Source organism: Otolemur garnettii, unplaced genomic scaffold, assembly GCF_000181295.1.
Source record: "Otolemur garnettii isolate 467f Iridium unplaced genomic scaffold, OtoGar3 scaffold00009, whole genome shotgun sequence".
Classification (NCBI taxonomy): domain Eukaryota; kingdom Metazoa; phylum Chordata; class Mammalia; order Primates; family Galagidae; genus Otolemur; species Otolemur garnettii.
The window spans coordinates 38,600,329-38,611,694 of NW_003852404.1; the positions used below are offsets into that span (position 1 = coordinate 38,600,329).

General features: G+C 35.4%; 1 protein-coding gene across 1 annotated transcript in view; it reads right to left on the bottom strand.

Moving 5' to 3' along the window:
* The window catches only part of TOMM70 (translocase of outer mitochondrial membrane 70), a 38,175-nt gene that overhangs the window by 23,457 nt on the left and 3,352 nt on the right, over positions 1 to 11,366 (bottom strand). The gene's annotated exons all lie outside the window — the stretch shown is intronic.

Genomic DNA, 11,366 nt, shown 5'->3' on the forward strand with positions numbered 1-11,366 from the left:
GAGATGAGTCTATTTTGCCCAGGCTAGTCTCAAACTCCTTGACTCAAGTGACCCCCAATTCCCCTCGCCTCCCAAATAGCTGGGATTAGAGGCATGTACCACTGTACCCAGTTAAAAGGTTTATATATTTTTAAATTTCAAAACACTCAAGACTTTTCCAAAAAGGCTATAGTGCTTTAAAGCACTACTTTCCCATAATTCTGGCTAGCATTAGATGTGATAAGTATGTTTAATTTTATGCTCTAAGCATAAGACAGTGGTTCTCAAATGTCCCCTAGAGATTTGACAATGTCTTGAAACATTTTTCATTGTCACAACTGCTGGCATGAGAGCAGGGCTGGGGAGAGCAGGGAAGGTACTATAAAAATCTAGTGAATAGTAACCAGGGGCACTGCTAACATCCTGCAATGCACAAACAGCCCCAAATATCAACAGTGTCATGGTTAAGAAATGCTGGTATAAAGTAACATTCTAATATTACTTTCATTCGCACTTTCTTCACTGCTAATGAATTTGAAAATCTTTTCACGTTTATTGGCCATTGGCTTTCTTACTCTGAAGACTACTTATTCATATACTTGGCTATTTTTTTCTGTTAGGCTGGTTGTCAATGGTGTAGTATAGATATTTCCATCTTCATTACCATTCTTCCTTCAAGTATGTTGTTTGCTCATCAATAAACCCCTTGTCCTCTTGTATCTATCTCAGTGGCTGCTTTCTGGAAGACCAAATTCATAGGCTTCATGTGTATAAGATAAAAAAGTTGGTAGTTAATACCCACTGAGGAGAGTTTTGAATACTTTTGCCAGTATTTGGGAAGCAATAAATCTGGTTATCCAGGTTCCAGCCACCAGATCCAAGAGCTCTGTGGCATGTCTTTGTCAGCATCATGCAACTTCAACAGACATGGTCCTATGAATGAATCCCTACACCTCCAACAAGTAGGCACTGACAAAGCAAAAGCAGAAATGTCTACCTCCACAAATGATTAAAAGAATCTGTGAAAGCCAAGTGCTTGGGGCCAAGGGGATCTTTTAGTCAGAAAGAGAAGAAGATACAGCAACTCTTCTCTTTTCTCCCCTACTCTTGCTTCATTTTTCTTTCCTGCTTTTTCCCCTCTGCTTACCTATTATTTTCCTTCTTTAGTGTGACTATGGCTATGGTTCTCTTTAAAAAGTATACTGTACAAAGCATTTGTAGGAAACTCTTAAGTAAGTTCAGAATATTATATAGCTAGTTTAAGCTACCTAGGATCAATAAGAAATAAGTATATTTTAAAACTGATGTGGGAAGGTGAAAGCAACTAAGAAAAACACATATAAAGTAATAATAGATGAATTTAAAACTTTCCATTTGTTGATAGCCTTAATCATCTTCTAAACACTCTGAATTTTAAGTTAAACAGGCTGGGCATGGTGGCTCACACCTGTAATCCCAGCACTCTGGGAGGCTGAGGCTGGCAAATCGCCTGAGCTCACAGGTTCAAGACCAGCAGAGCAAGACCCTTTCTCTAAAAATAGCCAGGTGTGGTGGCGGGTGCCTATAGTCCCAGGTACTTGGGAAGCTGAGGCAAGAGAATCAGTGAGACTCAGTCTCAAAAAAAAAAAAAAAAAAGAAAGAAAAGAAAAATTGGCCTTGAAACACATTTCAAAGATGCATATGTTTCAGGACTGTGAACTAAACTGACACAGAAACACCCACAGCAGAAGAAAACTAGGAGTCCTTTAAGTAGCTGTGGGCTCTGCGAGGCAACCATCAGGATGATTGCTGGAAAATCTGTATGAGATAACCTGAGCAATCTTAATCTTCCTACTCCACTGGAGAGAAGCTAAAGCCAGACTGAAGTAGAGCTGTGCCACTTAGAAGAAGTGAGGGATCCCTTACACTTAAAAGACAAGTAACAGGCGTATTTTGCCTCTGTCTTTCAAGAGCCCACACAATTAAAAATTATTAATACTAAATGGAAATCGGTATGTAAAAGGGAAGCACCTAATTCAAAGAGAAAACTAGTATCTGAGAAAGCAGGGTAAGCCAAGCAAACAGAAAATTTACTATCAGAGAAATGACAGGTTATCTTGCAATCAAAAAAAAAAAGGCTGTTTTTAAAGAGACTAGAAATCTTAAAAATGAAAGAGGATTATTATAATTAACTCAATGAACAGGCTGTATATTAGAACAGCACATCTGAGGAGTAAACAGCAAAGTATAACAAGTAGAAGGTGGAGCCAAGGAAACCTACCAGAATGTCATGAAAATAGAGGACAGAGAGGTGGGAAGTTTGGAGAAAAAGTTAAATGACATGGAGTATAAATCCAGAAGTTCCAACATTTGCCTATCTTAAGTTCTACAAGGAAAGGCATAGGAGAGTCTAAGGAAATCATTAAAAAATTCCTGGAGTTGAAAGAAAAATGATACACATTTTTTAACACAGTATGGGAAAATTTCACAACAAAAATCCCCAAGATGTTTAGGAAGAAAAAACAGATCAACTTTAAAACCAAAAAAAACCAATCTGGTGCCAGACTACCACTAACATTTGGTACTAAATGCCAATTTAAGTAACAATTTCAAAGTTCTAAAGAGAGTACTTCAAGTCTTATATCTAGTATAAAATCTTATACCTAGCCAAACTAGCACTCAAGACTGCACACAATAAGAATGGAAACATAGGACTAACTTTACCACCACAAATAAATTCCAAAGCGGGGAAATGACCAATCAAAAAAACCCCAAAAAGGTAGAAAGGAGTACAAATGAAGAAACAAAAAAGCAGAGTAAATATAGCAACAATCACTGAACATGTCAATAACAATGAATGTGAATAGGTTAGAGCCCCATCTTCAAAGACAGATCATCAACCTGAATTGTAAAATAACTGCAGACTGCCTGTAGAGCACAATGTGAAATAAAAAACAGAGGTAAAAAAAAGGTAAGTTATAGAAGGCAAATATTAACAAAAAGAAGATAGTCTGAGACAAAACACCATTCAAAAGCATCAGATGAAGCACAGATACCATCTGGCAAAAAAGACACAATAATTACAAACCTTTATGTGTTGAAAAAAGCTTTAAAATAAACTCACTTACTGTTCATATTAAATAAAAATAAAAGAAAAACATTAGTTTAACTCCTTGTATTAAGTTTTCAATGTTTCTAAGTTGTTGAAAATCTACCTAATATACTAAGTATACCCTAAAATAGTAAGGACTCTTTATGTAGAAAATAATGTGGCACATTAAAATGCTTATGAAATGTATTTAGTACTTTAAAGATTTACAAATTAAATAAAAAGAACGCTTTCTGAGCAGAGTAAATAATTGTTTCATTAGCAAAAACAAGCAATAAAATCTTTCCCATCTACCAGTCTATCAGGAGGCTAAGAGTAAATCATACACAAGAATACAAATAGAGGCACTAAAACTGCCTAAAATTGACAAATTAAAAGAACAGAATCTAAGAATCTAGAGAGAGAGGTATGCAAGGCTTCATCTTTTTAGAAAAACAGATACTTCTTATTCTTATTTACCAAAATCTAAACAACCTAAAGCCAACCATTCAAATCTTTCAAAGCTATTTACCTCGAATTAGTCAGGTTTTTAACAATTTCCTTCTAAAAATTGTTAAAAATTCTTAAACTCCAAAGGTTAAAGTCCAAGCTAAATTTCCTATTGTACTGAAAAAAAATGATTCCCTCAATGACACTGAGACAGAAAAGAATCACATTGCATAGGTAATTAACCAAACTGCAAATTTTCTTCCACTGCTTTTCCAGTGGCACTCCAGAAAGTAACCAAACCACATTTGTGGACAGCACAATCTTGGTAAACATTCCCTATCACCTTCTGCTCATCCCCATTTCCTTCCGTCCAATTGCTTACCCTTCATCAATAAAAATGCAGAGAAAGGATGGCAATACAACAGAAAAGTTACTTATTTTTGCCTGACAGAATTTAAGAAAAAAAAAAAAGCTTGTTAGTACAATGCTGGTTTCATCAATCAACACCAGCTTTCTGCTCTGCCAGGAACTAAATCCTATTTTCACAACACCAGAACCAAAAATCAGACAGAAATTAAAATAAATGTACTACAAGAAAAGGTCTAACCAGGGTTGTCCAACCTGCAAGCCACAGGTTTTTTTTTGCTTATCTGCTGTGTTGGATATCACAAAAAGTATGCAAAGACCTTTTTTTTTTTTTGGCAAATCAAAAAATGAAATGTGTGGCCCAAAACAACTCTTATTATTCTTCTAATGTGTGGCAAAAAAGGAAAGACAGGTTAGACATCCCTGGAAATTATAAAATATACAACCACCAATCACAGAAGGGATTTTAATTCTATGCCACAGAAATCCTTTGCACTGCTTTTAAGTCACCTTTCCTTCTGTTTACTTCTCAAACTATGCTAAAAACTTTCAGAATTAAAAGGTAAAGACAGAAAATAAGCCCAAAGACAATTTTGAAAGTATGTATTTACAAACGAGAAATGAAGACATAGAGATCTAAAACACAACAGGAATATCCTGAACCACTAGTATATTTTCATGTGTCTATTTGCCTGTCCAAAAGCTACTTCAGTGGTTTAAAAGACTATAAAGACACCAATTAATGTCACTGGGAAAACTTCTCAAGGTTCCATAATATTTTACAATAAAATTCTATAAGAATGGATCTTTCCCTTTCATTTCATACAAAAAATTAGTTTCTAATTGATCTGAAAGCTCCTTTTAACAAGTTAGCTGGATCAGGTCATTCTATCTCTATTCCCTCCAAAACCCAATAGCCCTACATAAAAGCCTCTAAACTCTGTTATCCCACTTTCACCACTCTGGCCTCCTACATGCAAGTTGGGTGGGTTCAAAAACACTAATCTCTTTGTAAAAGGAAACAGTTTGAAAAGGATTAGGTACTATGTATTCAATATCCAAAGAAAATAACACAGGGGAATAAATTTAAACTTTGTGACTACTAGTAAGAATATGGACAAATTATGAAAAAGAAAAGATATTTACTTCTGCCTACTATGTCACACAATCTAAGTAATATTTAAATGATCTACTAGAAAATTTGGCTTTTCCCATCCTTTTCCAACTTCCATCTCCTCATAATGAGTTACTGTCAGCAGAGTAAACCCCATGTGATTCTCCTAAATAAATTCAACACATATTTAAATATATGGCTCATATCTGGAGCCAAATCTTATAGGGAATTCTGAAGTTAATGCATGAAGTAAAAATTATTAACTGCCAATATTACTTTTTTTTTTTTTTTGCAGTTTTTGTCCAGGGCTGAGTTTGAGCCACAGGCACCACCCTCAAAACTCCTTCTGAAAAATTCTTTGAATCTTTATCATGAGAAGCATGCTCAGACTCACACTCTGGAACCGAAACAAAGAAAACAGACTGAGGTATCAATGTCTTGCTCACTCAAGGACACAGGTCATTAAGACACATAGAAATATGAGTGCAATCAGCTCTTTTTCTTTATTTTTGCCAAGCAAGTACAGCAGTTGCCAAGCAAGTACAACTCTGTAAGTTGACCACCCCCTCAAGGACTGTAACAAATTAGTCAACATACGGAGGTGGCCGCCATAAGGAACTAGGCTTACAGTGCTGATACATACATGTGGTGCATGTCCATACTATAAAAATTAGATCAACTTATGGAATTGGTCAATTATGGAGGTTCTAATTTTATTCATTTTAGTTGATGTGATTCTACCGTAGAACCAGCAACAGCATAGTCTTTATCTTGAAGGAACATACTAGAGGTCACTGCAGGAAAAAATAAACTGGCATCCTCTCAAAAGAACTACCACCAATCCAAACATTAAAGTAAAAGTACAGTCATGTGTCACATAATGATGTTTCAGTCAATGATGGACTGAATACACAACAATAGCCCGTAAGATTATAAGGGAGCTGATTTGCCAGCAATGTTACAGCTGTTACAATGCATTTCCCAAGCTTTTGTGGTGATGCTGATGTAAACAAACCTACTGCCAGGCACACAGAAGTACAGCACAATAATCATGTACAGTGCCTAATACAACTATGATACTGGTTTATGCGTTTCCTACATATATACTATCATTTTTATCATTATTTTAAGAGTGTGTCCCCTTATTTTTTTTTTTTAAGTTAACTATAAAACAGCCTCAGGCAGGTCTTTCAAAGGGTGTTCCAGAAGAAGGCATTCTTACCATAGGAAACAACAGTTCCATGTTACTGTCCCCAAAGTCCTTCCAACGAGTAGGACAAGATGTGGAGGTGGAAGACAGTGATATTGATGATTCTGACTTTGTGTAGGCCTAGGCTAGTGTGTTTGTTTCTTAGCGTTTAACAAAAAAGTGTAAAGTAAAAAAAAATACTAAAACATTTAAAAAAAGAAAAGGCTTGAAGAAAAAGGATATAAAGAAGATATTTGTGGAAAGCTGTACACTGTGTTTGTTTTAAGCCGTTATTGTGAAAGAGTTGAAAAAGTTGAAAAAAAACAAAGTTATGAAGTAAAAAGTTACAGTAAGCTAAGGTTAATCATTGAAGCAGAATGTTTTTAATAAATTTAGGGCTGCCTAAGTGTACAGTGTTTATATAGACTACAGCGGTATTCAGTAATGTCTGAGGCTTTCAAGTTCACTTACCACTCACTGACTTACCTACAACAACTTCCAATTTGACAAGCTTTATGCTAAGTGTCCTATACAGGTATACTATTTTTAACCTGTTTTTTCATATTTTTACTGTATCTTATCTATATGTAGGCACATAAATACCACTGTGTTACACTTGTCTACAGTATTCAATACAGTATCATGCTGTACAGGTTTGTAACCTACAAAAAATTGGCTATACCATCTCATCTAGTGTGTAATAGGCTATGCTGTCTAGGTTTCTGTTCCCATAATGAAACTGCCTGAGGATGCATTTCTCCACTGTTCAGCAACATGTGACTATACATTAGATGATTAGTAAATATGCAGCTGACAGGCAGAAAATTATTAAAGAGTAGCAAATGTATATACATATATGTAAATCCAAAACTACGTAAGACAGGATCAAAAGCTAAGAACTCAGGTAATAAATCTAAGAAAACAATGAGAAACATTAAATATTCTTTTCTCTCTTCAGCAAACATTTATGTGTACTGAAAGTTGTCAAACAAGAGGCAAACCTAGCTCCCCCCTCAATTTGAAGAGGCAAAATCTACTCTGGAAAACGAGTTAAATTTGGAAAGGAAAGCTATAGATCTTAATATATATATAGATACTCATTAATACTTATAGATATTTAGATAAGAAAACAATCAGAGTTTGCTTAACGTGAAGCTCACAACAATCTTCACTAAAACAAAAATCACTGACAAAGGACAGTCAGGACAAGTATTCCAGGGAGGAATAACAATCCTAAAAAGATTAGCATACACAGAAATTCAGGAGATCTGGGGGGAAAAACCCTAAAACAATAGCCTCTAAAAACAAGTCTCACAACATTGACCACATGACAGAAAGCTTTCAATGATACACATATGCCAACAAGGAACCAATGAAAATTCTACCAAGTATTTATAAAAATGTTATCCTGATGATAACATATAGTCACTGTGAAAGAAAAGGAGATACAATAAGCTACATTACTCTACATATGAGAAATAAAACAGATATTAACTTGTCACCATAATGTTACACTTACATCCAGGTATAATATCCAACAAGTGGAAGAGGTGGTCTGCAAATGATTCTCTTAGAAAGATTTTATTTTCTTAAATTTGCCAAACTCAAAAAGCATATTTATCATATTTGAATCCCAGTTTTACAAAAGTAGCAATCAACTCTGGAACACTTACTACATAAGAAACAATTTTTCAATACTTATTGACCAACTATTACTCTTATATGAATCAAACCTATAATAATAAGATACCTAAGATAATAAGGAATCAAATTTAAGAAATCAAACCTAGTAAGACAATTCTTTCTCATCTCATGCCCTGAAATTTTAAAAGTCCACAATCAACCCAATCTACTAAATCATAATACAAAGCACTTTTCACCTGAGAAGAACATCCATATAAGAATGCTGTTCTGCTGGATTATGGTTGTAGGTCATGTAAAGTCAAGTGATTCATAAAAAGAATGCCTAAATGAGGTTTAAGACTATTATAATAAATCCAGGATCAACTGGTAGAATAAAAATGGAAAGCTGGAAATTTTGAAAAAATAACACAATTTGAACAATTTTATACATATGTAAATAGACTTACTTGTAGATATAAAAGGAGCCCCTTAATTATTAGTCAAAGAATAAAACTTCATTCACTTACTCAAATCCTGCTATGTGTCAGGCATTTTATTAGATTCTGAGAATATAATGGTAAACAAGATACAGCCAGTCCTGGCCTTCACAGATTGAAGAGTAGAGCAGGAAATACAAATGAGCAATTCTATCATGTGGTAAGAGCAATGGAAGGGAAAAGTCCAGGATGTTATGAAATCATAGGTGGTATGCTTTAGTAAAGGGGGGTTTGACAAAAGGTGCAATAACCTCCACGTTGTCACCTGAAGGATGAAGAGGAGGGGCAGTGTTCACAGAACATACAAAGGCCAAAATAAAGAGGAGTGGCAAGAGATGAAGAGGTAGGCAGAATCAAGACCCTAAATCATAATTAGTTTGAACTTTATCTTGTGGACGATAATCAGAAAACCAATCAATGGTTTTAAACATGGGACTGATGTGATTTACTCTAGCAATAACAAAAGAGATCGAAGGAAAATGAAAAAGTAGTAGGAAATGACAGCAGTGGGAATGGAATAATCAGCTATTTAAGACATATTTATGATATGGGAGTTTTCTGGATGTGTTTATAGATCAGATGTGAAGCATATGAAAAAAGTAAAATCTTAGAGATAACATCGAAGTTTCTGGCCTGAGAAATTAATCAACAAGGGACGTTCTTAGGAAAAAGAGGAGCCTGAATGTGAAATACTTGAGAGGTAATGATTGAAGATTCTCTTTTAAGTTGGGCTTCATGAGAGGACTGGGCAAGAGACAAGAAATTAAAGAGCTAGAGACAAGAAATTGAGGTGTCTTCAGTATTTAAGTGCTAATTGGTAATCCAAGCACTCTAGAAGTTCAAGGCAGGTGGATCACCTGAGCTCTGGAGTTCAAGACCATCCCAAACAAAGCGAGACCCTGACTCTATCGAAAACAGAAAAACCAGCCAGACGTTGTAGCAGGTGCCTTAGTCCCACCTACTCAGGAGGCTGAGACAGGAGAATCGTGTGAGCCCAAGAATTTGAGGTTGCTGTGAGCAATGATGTCACAGCACTCTATCCAAGGCAACTAAGTGAGATTCTACCTCAAAAAGAGAAAAAAAAAAAGACTCAGCATCATAGCACAGTGGTTACCACATGAGCCACATACACTGAGGCTGATGGGTTTGAACTCAGCTGGGGCCAGCTAAACAACAATGACAACTACAACAAAAAATAGCCAGGTGTTGTGGCAGGTGCCTGTAGTCCCAGCTACCTGGGAGACTGAGGCAAGAGAATCACTTAAGCCCAAGAGTTTGAGGTTGCTGTGAGCTGTGACGCTACAGCACTCTATTGAGGGCGACACAGTGAGACTCTGTCTCCAAAAAAAAAAAAAAAAGTGCTAAGTGAAGGACAAGCCAGCATAGAGGAAACGTGCAGAGTGTAAGACAAAAATGCTTATGATAAAAATGGAAGAAGCAGGAAAAAAGTCTGGATAGAAGGCTAAGAATCAGTGATGGAGATATCAGGATACAAAAAAAATAATAATAATAATAGAAAAATGTAATAGTTCAGATCCAGCACTTTGGGAGACTTATGTGGGATGATGGTTTGAGGCTAAGAGTTTGACACCAGCTGGGCAACAGAGTGAGACCCTGTCTCCATAAAAATTAAAAATAGGAAAATTAGCCAGGTGTGGTGGTAGACACCTGTAGTCCCAGCTAAGGACTCAAACTCTGAGCCCAGAGTTTGAGGCTGCAGTGAGCTCTATGATTGTGCCATTGCACCCTTATCTGGGTTAGCAGAGTGAGACTTTCTCTCTTAAAAATAAAGATAAATAAACAAAGCACAATGTGATCTGGCTGGTCATGGTGGCTCATACCTGTTACATTATCCTAGTGCTTTGGAAGATCAGCAGTTAGAGATCAGCATGGACACACATAGCAAGATTGTCTCTACAGGAAAATCTGAAAATTAGCCAGGCATGTCCTAGCTACTCTGGAGGTCAAGGTAGAGGATCACTTTGAGCCCAAAAGTTTGCAATTACAGTGAAGTATGATGAAGCCACTGCACTGCAGCCTCAGCAACGGAGTAAGACATTATCTTTATTAAGAAAACAAACAAAAAACACTGTGTGAAGTAATGCCAAGAATCAAGTAAGATGAAGATTAAAAGATATCTACTGGACTTATTTAGACAGCAATGTCACTGTTGACCCTGATTTAAAAAAAAAAAAAAAAAGACAGAAAAATAAATGATCATTTGGGCGAGAATGATTTCATTTCAAGGACGATAACTAATAACAGCAGGTTACTCAAGTCCTTGATTTCTTTAAGATGTTTTGATATGTCTTCCCCTTTCCTATTCTAGAGGGCTGACTTAAATTAGTCGTTCCTAACCATTTCATGTGGGGTAACAATGTGATGTTACCTTAAACACTAGAATGACTTTTTTATCATCAGATTAAAAAATAACTGAACAAAAAGTTACTTTAAAGTCAATAATTCTTTTAAATAAATGCCCCTTTTTAAAGTCACCAGTTGTTTGAAAATCAAAGTATCTAAGACATTTGGGCAGCCAGGATATCATGCTTAGTATACACACACAGTGCCAAAAATTGTATACACGTTTTAAGAAAAAAAAAACTGTATTAAAATTGTAATGCTCAATATACACCAATAATAAAAGATGAATATGAGTCATACTGAGCACCTCTTACAACTGCAGAAGTCAAACATGTGTTGAGTATTACAAATTTAATAGTTTTTCCTTTCTTAAAATGTGTACACATTTTTTTTCACCCTCAGTATGTGCTGGAGTCCTCTGTGATAACTAAAGCCCACAAACTGAGAAGCACTAGACATAAGATCTTCCAAGAACTCTTCCAATTAAAAAAAACCTATAATTCTTCAAGTTAAAAACAAATTACTAAAGTAAAATGGTACATCATTTATAATGGTTCAAAATAAAATATTATTTAATACTTTAAGTATCTCAAGCTCAGAGGCTATCAATTGATTAGATGCTTTTTTGTAGTGATAGCCTAAAATTCCCATTAATTAAAACAAGTACGAATATCTTTTGCCATTGCTTTACAAGTTTTTTGTTTTTGTTTTTTTTTT